The 14,727-nt window shown below is 34.6% G+C and overlaps 1 long non-coding RNA gene across 1 annotated transcript; it reads right to left on the bottom strand.

The window, feature by feature from the left end:
* Window positions 1-879: 879 nt before the first annotated feature.
* On the bottom strand, window positions 880-14,079 carry LOC139426489 (uncharacterized). Its single transcript, XR_011637767.1, has 4 exons — window positions 14,070-14,079; window positions 6,456-6,481; window positions 4,497-4,572; window positions 880-1,786 (listed from the first exon to the last, which is right to left on the bottom strand). It is a non-coding gene; the product is annotated as an uncharacterized lncRNA (long non-coding RNA).
* Between the last annotated feature and the right edge of the window lie 648 nt (window positions 14,080-14,727).

Below are 14,727 nucleotides of genomic sequence, written 5' to 3'. Positions count from 1 at the left end.
TAAAGTAAACAAAAAATAAAAAAACATTTTAAAAAAAGTTCATGAAATTTCTATTTAAAATATCAAAGAATGACCGTGTAGTGGTCAGGAAGCTGTCCTTACATCAGAAAGGTCCTGGATTCGAACGCCGGACAAGGCATGGATGTTCTTTCATTTTCTGTACTTTTTGTCCTTGCAGTGGAAGCAACGTTGCCCCATGTTATGATGCCCCTGAAAGAGTGGCGAGCAAATCTGTCCCACTAATACCTGAATGACGATTGTCAATCGGGTGGGCATTGGGAGAAAAAAGTAAATTAAGTAACCTACAAATAAAAAAATTAAAAAAAATTATTATGTAAGTAAGTTATAAATTTTCTATAAAATAAGTTATTCATTTTCTGAGTTCTCAAGTTAATAAGTTATTAAGTAAAGTTAATAAGTTATTAAGTTAAAGTTAATAAGTTAAATTTAATATTTTATTAAGGAAGTTATTAATTTTCATTTGATTTAGATTAAAACTGTTATTTAAAAGTTAAAATGTAAGAAAACGTAAGATCAAGGGTGCTATGGATCTGTGAATGTTTCCGTATGCTAAAAGGAAACTTTTATTTCCTTTTATTCATTTTCAGGAATATAAAATACAATACAGATGTTATACATATTACATACTGAAATTATTTTTAAAATTTACGCCCACATAACAAGTAAAACAAACAACGTTTAAAAACTAAAGAGAGAGAATACAAATTACAAAAAAGAATATTTTATTCAGTGTTAGTGATACAAAATAAAATACAGATGGTTTGTATATTACATCATCAGTTTATTTTTAAAATTTAAGAGCACATAACAAGTTAAACAATCAACGTTTAAGAACATTTGCTTCTGGTAAAAGTAAAAGCATTTTTTTTGTTCATAAGATAAATTACTCATTAAAAGTATACAAAAAATGTAAACGAGCAATTGATGGTAGCATTTTGCAGTTAAGGAGAATATATGGCAGTACCATCGCCTCCTACATCCGAAAGCCTCCACACGGTCTTTTATAAGTGGTCTGCGCAGACTGTTTAAAAAGTGAACCAGTTGTGCGCACGAACCCAAAACCTTTTATAAAAGTAATTGAGAGAAATTCATCATATATATTTGAGAATTGAATCTGTAGTGGTTGACAAGTGAATAAGGCAAACCGTTAATATTCATAAATAAAACAAATTTTTAGTCATATATTTGCTACCACTTTCTTATTTGAACTAAATTTTGTATTAAATGACTCGTTCGGAAAGTGGATATCCTCCACAGTGGTCTGATCGGACTACCTATTTAAAACCGTGTGGAGGCTTTGGCAGTACTGAATATTTCCACATCCAAAGATCTTCCACGCAACTACTCATGTGCCAACCATATCTGGTTTAAATTTATCGAAATAGAGATGAGATGAGATAAGAGTAAAAGTAAATGGTCGTATGATTGTCCTATGGTTTTGCACAAACATCTTTTCAAGGTTCCAACTATTCTCTTACATATAAAGGTTGAACTTGGCTATAAGACTGAAATATAGAAGACGGAACACAAGTATTTATTAAACATAAAGTATAACATGGTTGACACTACAACAAAATATGTTATATATTCTTGCGACAAATCCATCTCCCTAATATTGACTCGTTATTTTAAGTCTCTTCCTTTTCGTTGAAAATGGATAGTACAGTATTCTGCAAATTGATTGAAATAAGTCAAATATAGAAATTAGACTTATGCCCATCCACATACCCATGTAACCTCCGATATAGCTGAACAGCTCGATACACTGAAAAGAAAATATTGTATATGTTAATATTTTGTATACATTCTTTGTCATATCTAAGAGATGCGTACATATTCTATGTTATAGCTCAGAGAATACTTAAAGGTTTGCTACTTAAAACTCTCCAGACGCCCGGTTCCGCGTTCGGCTGAGCACCTGACCGGAACATCTGCTCCTGCACCCCAGAGCCCAAGGTCAAGAGAACTGAGATGGGCACAGTAGGCCTTGACCCTCAAGGGCTGTCGCGCCTCAAGTTTGTTACTTTAATGCTTAAAAAGTAAAAAGCAATTCATTTATTTAACGCCCGACAAAATGCGAACAGCGCTCCGCTGTGGTAACATATTTAACTATTAATTGAACAATGATTCTTTCATTATTCTTAATGGGATACTGCAAGTGACGTAGAGTGGGTATCTCGATCCAGATTGGTTGTTGAAACGTGGAATTTTTTTGCGCTTACAGCTGCTCCTTTCTTTCTATTTCGAGAAAGTAGAGCCCTTCAAGTATCAATTCTCTTAAGTGATACATTCTAAATTATTTCACAAAGATTTCAGTTTTTTGCACTATATATTTAAACAGACATACAGGCACGAAGCCATGTGGAGCAAAACCAAACTAATTATGCATCGGAGCTGCCATGTGCACAAAATATATATATATATATCATTGTGTTTATAGAATGCACAAAAAAATAATAAATCTAAGTTACATAAAAGAAGTAGACGAGAAAGAATTATATTTCAACTGATTCGATGAGCGACACGGCTCTGTATTCAATTAACTTATCGTTAATTAGCATTCAAACTTATGTAGAAAAACTTAGCTTAACCTTAACCTTAATACTCCAGTTTGCTGATAAAGATTAGCTGGCACTGACGTCATGGATTACATATGCGGATATGGGAAGTCTTCTTCTTGAAGTGCAAGTACCCAATTGAATTATCGTTAATTATTTAATTTTTTTTTGTCTTAGGGGCCTTTCAAAAAGTACGTACATCCCTAAGGGGGGGAGGTATTATACAAAGTACGTACATTATAAGCATACACCAAATTTAAATTTGACTTTTTCCTACACACTCCTTAAATACATATTTAATTTTATTTAAAACATAATTATTTCAATTTTTATGAAAAAGAGGGGGTATACTAATAAAATGTACGTACTCTAATAGGGGGGGGGGTAAAACCTTATGTACGGTAATGTACGAAAGAGGGGAGGGGGTTAAAATTTCTCCATTTTTGTGTACGTACTTTGTGCCCCTTATATCAATTCCACAAAATGTTTGGGTAATTTTTCTTAAAAAGATATTGAGGTTTACTGAACACTAAGCATGAGCATTGTGCAAAATGAAAAGCGAACACCTTAATAACTTTTAAGCGAACATTCGGATTATAAAGTACTTAAATGCAACCTTAATGGTTCGAGGGAATAGCCTTAATAATTAAGCCAATTAATAAGAGAAAGCTTTTCTTTTAAGTTACAAATTGTACACAAAATGCCCTTACACAGAATAAACATAACATACGTCGAATGCTTAGAAAATCTAAACCTATACAGTTCGCCAAATAAAATACAGAACACACTAATAACTTTTGAATATAATTATCAAATTACAACGTATTAACAGGGAATTCGAGGGAATTACCTTAAATATGTTAATTGATAAGAGCAAATGTTTTTTTTTCCTTTTAAGTTATGAAATTAAACACATGAAGTAAATTCTCAAGATTAACATCAAATAAAAGTACATTTGAAGTTCATGAAATCAAAACAAATACAGGTTTCCAAATGCAATACGACAGAGCACTTCAATAACCTTTCAATTAATTATCGGATTATAACGTATTTATAAGCAATTTTAATAATTCGAAAGAATAACGTTAATTATGCTTATTACGAAAAGAAAGATTAATACCAACATTAATAAGAGCAATTTTTTAAGTCTCGAAATCAAGCACCGAAAGTAGTTCTCTTAATAAACTTATCTTTATTTCGACGGAATCGCAATTCTAATCTCAAAAGTCTAGTCTTGATGATTAGTCAAGAGAGGGGGTTAAAACTCTGACCCTGTAAATTGTTATTCTTTATTAGTTTGAATTAATGTTAATAATGTACTAATTGCAATTAATAATGTTTTAATTTTAATTAATGTTAATTTTTTAATGTATTTCACTATAACTATTTAATCGAATCAAACAATTCTTTGCACTAAATTACTAAATTCGTTTATAGTTTTAATTATTTTGAATAGAGTCGCACAAAGATATAATTTCTTAATATTTATTTTGAATTTTTATTTTAAAAATGAGCTAAAAAGTTTTGAGCTGTGAGGCACTAAAAATTCTGCGAATTCTGAGAAGAAAATTTCAAATTCTCAATCCCCATTTTCAGTTCTAGAAGATGGACGCATATTTTCGAAGCACTTGGTGCATGTCGACTGTTTTTCTCCTTATACATAAGTATATGANAAAGAAAATACACAATCGACATTATGCCTACTCGACATATATATAAAGAGAAAAACAGTCGACATTGCGCCTACTCGATATATATGTAAGGAGAAAAACAGTCGACATTACACCTACTCGACATATATATAAAGAGAAAAACAGTCGACATTATACGTACTCGACATCTATATAAAGAGAAACACAGTCGACAGTACGCCTACTCGACATATATATAAAGAAAAAACAGTTGAATTATGCCTACTTTGTATTTCGGCTGATGAATGTGTCTTTCCAAGTGAAACTTGCGAAATGAAATGCTAAGAAGGATGTTGCGTGTTCTAAAAAATATTTAATTGAGTTTTTAATTTAAATAATAAATTTTAAACTTAATAATACATTTTAAAATGAATTTTTAGTCATTGATTTTTCTAAACAAGAGGTAGAGCTGCTATTTCTTTATAACGTTTATAGCGTAAATTTAATAAGAATTTCACTGAGGAACAAATGTTTTGTTGCATTTATACAAGCACATAATCCCGGGTGTGGAGATTTTAAATCTGGTATTAGATTTGTTCGAAAAGCTACAGATTTTTTTCAAAAGGGCATTTAGGTTAGTTTAGTTTAATTTTGTCTGAATTTTGTAAATTTTGTTTGTAAAGAACACGTAGGTTTTTATAAATACATATACACTTGTCTGCTCCTTCGAACATAACACTTAATACCAAAAACATATGACCTAAGCGTATCGCACCATTAAATGTAATGTATCATGGAATGATTTAGTTTCAGTTTAATATATTTATCGGTATACTAGCAGTACTGGATCTGCGGTTAAAACTTATGAGCCTCATTGTATGAAATATTCTTTTTCCACCAATACTGGCGAAGCATAAGCTGTATATGAATATTTAATCATCTGTGACAGTGGTATATTTTATAAGATAAGAAGAATTTTAAACTTGTAGTAAATTTTTGTATATCAATGAATGTAATTTTTCTCAATGGATTAGCTACCAAATATTACTCCAAAATTCGACAGCTTCAGTATATTTCCTCATTCACGCCTACCAACTTTTACGTTATTCAAAATAGTTTGCCTGTAGTGGTAGTGAAATGCCAAGTGAAATAATATTGTAAACATATATTTTATTGATATTTAGCCAACACTTAAAACAGATATAAACAGAATGATTGGTTTCTCCACTATGTTTAAACTGTTTAAATATAATGGTAATCAAAATCATTTCGATTCAAATATACTAAAATAAAAATCATGCATGAAGTAAAAATCTTGCTACTACACTAAATATAGAAATGAAATCTTCCGAAAAAGCTGGCAGGTATGCTCATTCATGATTCGTTAAGTTTTAATAACGAATTTTTCCCGATTAAAGATTAATTTTGAGATCCCATTGCATATATTTTGACAAAGATTCTAAATTCTATAATTAATTATACTGATTACAGAGTATACAGTTTTGGGCAGTGATAGCCTGGTTGGCAGGGCGATGGACTAACGTTACTAAGGTCTGGAGGTTGAATCCAATCGGCCGAAAACTCCCCGTGTAGTAAATGGTGACATGTGTACATTAAATCTGTCGAGTCACTAAGTCCACCATATTCCCAAAGCAAATTAAACCTCTGGGGGTACTGAATTGGAGATTGATTGTTCTCTGGTTCAAGCCAAAATTACGATCTGCGGATGAATGAATATATGTATGAATGGGTTAGCCCTATAAACTAGTATGACGTATGGGTGTGGTAGAATTTGAATTCTTGGACATAAATGGCGCTACTGAAAAACGGGGACAATCGCAACCCTTGCCTTAATGCAGTGTTACCCAAACTTATGACTTTTGTGTACCCTTTCTATAAATTTTTCGTAACGCTATGTACCACTAATAAAAAAAATGAATGTATTCTTTACTATAAAAAAATTGCGTAAAAGTTAAAAATCACAACTGGCTGTTGACACCACTAATTATTATCTGTTAACTCTGCAAAAAATAAGTAATCTTAAATTTTCATGGCTAGCTTTGTTTTTAGATAAAAAAATTTGAAATTTTCGTTTGCTGCAAGATATTTCGCATAAGAACGCGTACTCCCGCTAAACTATTCCCGTACCCGTGGGGGTACACGTACCACACTTTGGCAAACACTGCCCTAATGGCTTACGACAGCAACAACAACATACAATTTATATAATTTTAATTATACTTACTTACAGTTTTCATCCAGTGGATCGCACTTCAAAACAAAACAAAATCATTTTGAAAAAAAAAATACGAAAGATTATGACACTTGAAAGAAAGAATGATAAGATATTTTTTCATATGATAATTTTGCATACATTTTAAAAAGTGATTGAGTTTTGCCATTAATATAAATGACCGACATTCTTAACTATACAACTGTAATTGTAAATAAATTTCAAAAGTGCATGATAATTGTTTGTATTTCTGTACACCCAGGGTGATTCAGAATTATTGTTTCGAAAATTTACAAGTAGAATAAGGACATGATGATTATTTTATTTGTGATTCAAGGAGCATAAAACACAAATGATAAGTGATGGAATGATGATCATGAAACACGAGGCGGTAAATCATGGTCTGAAGAAGAAAGACCCACCTGGATGTCATGCAAAATACTGTTAGTAGTGGGAAGGAGTTTTCTTAAGATTGTTTGGTTATATTTTCGCAAGGGGTGAAATCTCGATAAGTGTTAGATTCCCACGAGGACGCACACCTTCCTCATGAACAGAACTGATCAAGAAGCTGGTCCTTTCAGCAATCGATCAATCCCTACATGTAATGGAACGAATCTTTCTTTTAAGTAGGGAAAAACAAATTACACAAATTACACAAAATTGCATCTTTAAATAAAATGTAGAACATTAGTGTTTAAGCAATTATTTTATAATGTTGGCTTTTCACTTTCGCTCAGGTCGTTGGTTTACCGAAGTGGAGGTGCCCTCCCCTCTGCAGAGGATCAATCTCGTCCTCCATGAAGTCCGATTTCACCCAAAACTTGATTCAGAGGCCGGGATAGCCTGGTTGGTAGGGCACTGGGCCCATGCCCAAGAGGTCGTGGGTTCGATCCCCCCCGGCCGAAGACTGTAGTAAATGGTGACTGATGCACGTCAAATCTGTGGAGTCGCGAAGTCCTCCAGGTATCCAAAACAAATCAAATCCCTGGGGGTACTGATCCAAGAGTTTCCTTGTCTTCTGGATTGGGTTCAAAATTACAAGGCTACGCAATTGAAAACAAGTAGTCGTAAACCTAAAATTGGGTCGGCTGTTCAACGACGGTTATAAAATGAAATTTAAATACTTGATCCAGGAATTCCCTTGTCATTTGGATTGGGTTCAAAATTACAAGGCTACGGAGTTGAACATTAGTAGTCGTAACTGTGGACTGTTCAACGACAGTTATAAAAAAATATCAACAGCAATCTAAGGCTGATTAACGATTCAGTTTTAAATAATCCCATTCACATAATGTCAGGTCAAAACATATACATTTTCAATATAATTCAGAATGATTCCGAATCGATGGAGTTATCACTATTTATATTTTTGAAGAAGCACATGAAAACTCTGACGCTCATTCTGTGAAGGACGCAATAAAGCTACAAAATTTAATCTATTAAGATTAGTCTGAGATTGATTATTAATGATGATCCGTTGATATTGTTAGCTCATGCGTACACTATATTAGCACAATCAATTAATGAAACAGATGGTGGTAAAATTCTCCGCATTACGTTTTGCAACCGCTCTAACAACCATTGACATTTCCGTCTGATATATTATAATATTATAACCGTAGTTGTGCAGACGACCCAATTTTTTGGGTTCACGACTATTAATGTTCAACTCCGTAGCCTTGTAATTTTGAACACAATTTTGAAGGCTAGGGAAATCCTGGATCAAGTATTGGGAGAAATTTGCCTTCTTGGAGGACTTTCTGAAGGAATTAATCCGCATTTGTGCTACATGGAGAGGAAAACCACGAAAATCTCCCTCGGTTAGACTGACGGCAGGAAGATTCTAATCCTTAATCCCTCTACCACTGAGGATATTTTACATCAGCACCGTGATCGGTGCAGGGCGGATGCGGAATTCATATCAATCAGCCATTCGAACCCGGTTCATCTCATTGGAAGGCGGAACGCTCTATCCCTGAGCCATCACGGCTTACGTGGCACTATATGCAAAATGGCACTACAAAAGAAATGTTTGGAATCAGTGTTTTTTTCCAAAATAAATAAAATTATTCTTTCTGTACCCGGAGTTGAGCAGGTGGCCCAATTTTATGCACACGAGTAGCAGTTTTCAACTCCGAAACCTTGTAATTCTGAGCATAATCTAGAAGACAAGAGAGCTCCTGGATTAAGCATTTGGACAAACTAGTCTGCGCGAAGGACTGTTTGAAGGAATTAACCGAAATTTGCTTTGCATGGGGAAGAAAACCAAGAAAGTCACAAGCGGTTGGCCTGTTTTCAAGGGGATTTTAATCCATGATCAGTCAATCAATGAGAATATTTAGTCAGCATTGTGGTCGGTACTAGGCAGGAATTCGTATCGACCACCCAATGCTGGGATTCGAACCTGGTTCACCTCATTCGTAAGCAAACGCTCTATCCCCTGAGCTATCACTGCTCAGTCTAATATATTGCATTAGTCCGGTATATTGTACTCCAGTCACTAAAATAAGATTGAAGATTGCAAAATCAGATCATTTGATCAACCTTTATAACGGAGAATCAACACCACAGCCTAAGTCATAAAAAACAAAGAATGAACCCACAATGCCATCTAGGTAAATGTCTATAATTCGAAAATGGTACATCAGACACGAGAAATGTAGAAGTCAATACATTTGAATCTTAAAAGAGGAAACCATTTCTAACAAAATATTTTAAAATATTTATCCATATTTTCGAAATTTTTTTCTTAAAAAAAATATCTATGTANACCCCTTAAAGTTAAAAGTTTAACCCTTTAGGTCTCTGCTCATTATTATTTTTACTCCTAAAATATCACTACTATTTTGATCAATAAAAAAATATATCACAACTATGATAATATGTATAATTAACTATGTTTTAGTGGAATTTATGAGCTGTTAAAATTGACCCCGTAAGTGGGGACAATTGTAACAAGTGCACGACTGTCAAAAATTGTTAATAACTAATATAATAACATTTAAAATACGGCATTTATTTTTTTTCTAGTAGAGGATAGTCTACTTTACTCGTCTGTCAATTAATACTAATAATATATTGGATTTTTGTTAGTTAGAAATAGTTAAGTAAAAAATGTTACAATTGACCCCACTCTCCCCAACTAAAATAAAAATCAAGCATGAAGTGAAAATCTTGCTACTACGCTAAATATCGAAATGAAATCCTTCGAAAAATCCGAAAAAGCTGGCAGGTATGCTCATTCATGATTCGTTTAGTTTTAAAGACGAACTTTTCTCGCTTAAAGATTAATTTTGAGATCCTAATGCACATGTTTTGACAAAGATTCTGAATTCTATAAGTAATTATACTGATTACAGAGCATACAGTTTTGGGGGGTGATAGCCTGGCTGGCAGGGCGATGGACTCACGTTACTAAGGACTGGAGGTTGAATCCAATCGGCCGAAAACTCCCCGTGTAGTAAATGGTGACATGTGTACGTTAAATCTGTCGAGTCACTAAGTCCACCATATTACCAAAGCAAATTATACCTCTGGGGGTACTGAATTGGAGATTAATTGTTCTCCGGTTCAGGTCAAAATTACGATCTGTGGATGAATGAATATATGTATGAATGGGTTAGCCCTATAAACTGGTGTGACGTATGGGTGTGGTCGAAGTTGAATTCTTGGTCATAAATGGCGCCACTGAAAAAAGGGGACAATCGTAACCCTTGCCTTAATGCAGTGTTTCCCAAACTTATGACTTTTGTGTACCCTTTCTATAAATTTTTCGTAACGCTGTGTACCACTAATAAAAAAAATGAATGTATTTTTTACTATAAAAAAATTTAGAAAAAGTTAAAAATCACAACTGGCTGTTGACACCACTAATTATTAACTGTTAACTCTGCAAAAAATACGTAATCTTAAATATTCATGGCTAGCTTTGTTTTTAGATGAAAAAATTTTGAAATTTTCGTTTGTTGCAAGATATTTCGCATAAGAACGCGTACCCCTGCTAAACTATTCCCGTATCCCTGGGGGTACGCGTACCACACTTTGGGAAACACTGCCTTAATGACTTACGACAGCAACAACAACATACAGTTTATATAATTTTAATTATACTTACTTACAGTTTTCATCCAGTGGATCGCACTTCAAAACAAAGAAAAAGTCATTTTGAAAAAAAATACGAAATATTATGACACTTGAAAAAAAAATCATAGGATATTTTATCATATGATAATTTTGCATACATTTTAAAAAGTGAATAAGTTTTGCCATTAATATAAATGACCGACAATCTTAACTATACAACTGTAATTGTAATTAAATTTCAAAACTGCATGATAATTGGTTGTATTTCTATACACCCAGGGTGATTCAGAACTATTGTTCCGAAAATTTACAAGTAGGTCAAGGACATGATGATTTATTTGTGATTCAAGAAGCATAAAACACAAATGATATGTGATGAAATGATGATCATGAAGCACGAGGCGGTAAATCATGGTCTGAAGAGAAAAGACCCATCCGGATGCCTTGCAAAAGTTAGTGGTTGAGAGGAGTTTTCATAAGATTTTTTTTTTGCTTCCAATTTCAAGGCAAAAAGGTACAAATAAAAAGATGAAATAAATAACGAATACAAATGTACGTAGGATAACAAAGAAAGAAGATCGAAGTCATTGCCTTAAAAGTTCTCTTGCTTCCCAATATCTTGAGGACTCAGTGTGTCCATGAAGGGCCCCACATAGAAGCAGGTGGTCCCTGCCCAATTTCTCTCCATATTTACAAAGTGGACAAAAAGGAGTGGTGGAAAGGCCTATGCGGTATAAGTGAGCAGAAAGACAATCGTGGCCTGTATATAAGCGGAAGGCCGCAACTGCGTCACGTCTTGGTTTGTCGGGAATTAAAGAAAAGCTTACATTTCTCCAACTTTTCAAAGTTGTGTGAGTCTGAAGATCATAAGATTGTTGGGTTATATTTTCGCAAGGGGAGAAATCTCGCAAAATGTTAGATTCCCACGAGGACGCACACCTTCCTCTTGAGCAGAACTGATCAAGAAGCCAGTCCATTCATTGCCATCAACCCCTGCATGTAATGGAAGGAATCGTTCTTTTAAGAAAGAAAGAAAATACACAAATTACACAAAATTGTATCTTTTGTAAAATGTAGGACATTAGTGTTTAAGCAATTTTTTTCTAATGTTGGTTTCTGACTCTCGCGCAGGTCGTTGGTTTACCGAAGTTTTACTCTGCAGAGGATCAATCTTGGTCGATTTCACCCAATACTCTATCCAGAGGACGGGTTAGCCTGGTTGGTATGGCACTGGGCCCATGTCCAAGTGGTCGTGGGCTCGATCCCCACCGGCCGAAGGCTCCTCTTGTAGTAAAGGATGACTGATGCACGACAAATCTGTCGTGTCACGAAGTGCTCCTGGTTTCAATAACAAATCATATCTCTGGGGGTACTGATCCAGGAATTTCCTTGTCTTCTGGATTGGGTTCAAAATTACAAGGCTACGCAGTTGAGCATAAGTAGTCGTAAACCCAAAATTGAGTCGGCTGTTCAACGACGGTTATAAAAAAAATTAAATACTTGATCCAGTAATTCCCTCGTCCTTTGGATTGGGTTCAAGATTACAAGTCTACGGAGTTGAACATTAGTAGTCGTAACTGTGGACTGTTCAATGACTGTTATAAAAAAATATCAACAGTAATCTAATGTTGATTAACGATTTAGTTTTAAATAATCCCATACACATAATCTCAGATCAAAACATATACATTTTCAACATAATTCAGAATGATTCAACTGATTCAGAATCGATGGAGTTATCAGTATTTATATTTTTGAAGAAGCACATGAAAACTGAAAGCTCAATGTGTGAAGTTGTTGTTGTTGTTGTTGATTTACGTCGCACTAGAGCTGCACAATGGGCTATTGGCGACGGTCTGGGAAACATCCCTGAGGATGATCCGAAGACATGCCATCACAATTTTGATCCTCTGCAGAGGGGATGGCACCCCCGCTTCGGTAGCCCAACGACCTGCGCGCGAAGTCGAGCACTTTACGGTAGCACAGTTTAACGAGGACCAATACCGCACACCCTCGGTCCCTACGCAGACTGATCCAAGTGGGTCACCCACCCGCACACTGACCGCAGCCAGTGATGCTTGACTTCGGTGATCTGATGAGAACCGTGTCTTAACGATCAGTCCACTGCGGGACCTCAATGTGTGAAGGACTCAATAAAGCTACAAAATTTAATCTATTAAGATTAGTCTGAGATTGATTATTAATGATGATCCGTTGATATTGTTAGCTCATGCGTGCACTATATTAGCACAATTTAAATAATGAAACAGATGGTGGTAAAATTCTCCGCATTGTGTTTTGCAACAGCTCTGACAAACATTGACATTTCCGTCAGGTATATTATAATATTATGACTGTAGTTGTGCAGCCGACCCAATTCTTTAGGTTCACGACTACTAATGTTCAACTCCGTAGCCTTGTAATTTTGAACACAATTTTGAAGACTAGGGAAATCCTGGATCAAGTATTGGGAAAAATTTGCCTTCGTTCTTTCTGATGGAACTAACCCATATTTGCGTTACATGGAAAGGAAGACCATGAAAGGATCAAACGGTTAGTCTGACTGCAAAGAGACTCTAACCCGTGATCCGTCTACCACTAAGGATATTTAACGTCAGCACTGTGATCGGTGCAAGACGGATGCGGAATTCATATCAACCAGCCATTCGAACCCGGTTCATCTCATTGGAAGGCAAAAGCTCTATCCCCTGAGCCTTCACGGCTCATGTGGCACTATATGCAAAATGGCACTATATGCAAAAGAAATGTTTGGAATCAGTGTTTTTTTCCAAAATAGATAAAATTATTCTTTCTGTAACCGGAGTTGAGCAGGTGGCCCAATTTTATGCACACGAGTAGCAGTTTCAACTCCGAAACCTTGTAATTCTGAGCATAATCTAGAAGACAAGAGAGCTCCTGGATTAAGCATTTGGACAAACTAGTCTGCGCGAAGGACTGTTTGAAGGAATTAACCGGAATTTGCATTACGTGGGGAAGAAAACCAAGAAAACCACCAGCGGTTGTCCTGTTCTCAAGGGGATTCTAACCCATGATCAGTCAATCAATGAGAATATTTCGTCAGCATTGTGGTCGGTACAAGGCAGGAATTGGCATCGACCAGCCAATGCTGGGATTCGAACCTGGTTCACCTCTTTCGAAGGCAAACGCTCTATCCCCTGAGTCATCACTGCTCTGTCTAATATATTGCATTAGTTCGGTATATTGTACTCCAGTCACTAAAATAAGATTGAGAATTGTAAAATCCGATCATTTGATCAACCCTTATAGCGGAGAATCAACACCACTGCCTAAATCATAAGAAACAAAGAATGAACCCACAATGCCATCTGAGTAAATGTCTATAATTCGAAAATGGTACATCAGACACGAAAATTGTAGAAGTCAATACATTTGAATCTTAAAAGAGGAAGCCATTTCTAACAAAATATTTTAAAATATTTATCCATATTTTCGAAATTTTTTTCTTAAAAAAATATCTATGTATACTGTACATAAAAAGAAGTAGAAAGATTTAGCTCTTACTACGCAAACGTCGCATATCAGCTCACTGTATTTTACCGCATATTTTTGATCCCTGTAAAAACATATTTTAATTAGATTATATAAACAAGAATGAAAGTCAATATGTAAATTCTTCATTGCTTTATATTGCTTATTGCAAATTAGATATAAGTAAGGATATAGCACAATGTGTCAACTCATTATTGTCTGGATAATAAATTACAGCCATGAGAATAGAATAGATGAGATATTTTATCTTTTAAATAATAAAAATCCCAGCTACAAGCTGACTTTGATAAAATTAGACTTTCTGGGAACACAAAATCTCAATTAAAAAACTTTCTGTGAGCAATTTAATTACTCTCGTAATTATACGTAGTCAAGCATCAACCCTCGCGTAACTAGTTTCAACACTTTCGTGAGAGGACATTTACTCAACCCTCCTTCGAATCTTAGCCAAGTCTAACCGCATATAAAGAATTAAAATTCGAAAATATAAAATAATTGTTTTTTGCCTTTTAATACTTAATGACCAATGTTTTAGTTTTCTTAATCAAGCATTAAATCAATTGTAAATAAAATATTGAATTTGGACCATTTATTCCTGTCTAATTGTAAAAGTATGATTATTTCGGAAAAACTTAATTCAAGTCACAATAAATACTTAAACTTTACACCT

The sequence above is a fragment of the Parasteatoda tepidariorum genome, chromosome 9 (assembly GCF_043381705.1).
Source record: "Parasteatoda tepidariorum isolate YZ-2023 chromosome 9, CAS_Ptep_4.0, whole genome shotgun sequence".
In the NCBI taxonomy this organism is placed as follows: Eukaryota; Metazoa; Arthropoda; class Arachnida; order Araneae; family Theridiidae; genus Parasteatoda; species Parasteatoda tepidariorum.
This window is presented reverse-complemented; position numbering and strand designations above follow the sequence as displayed.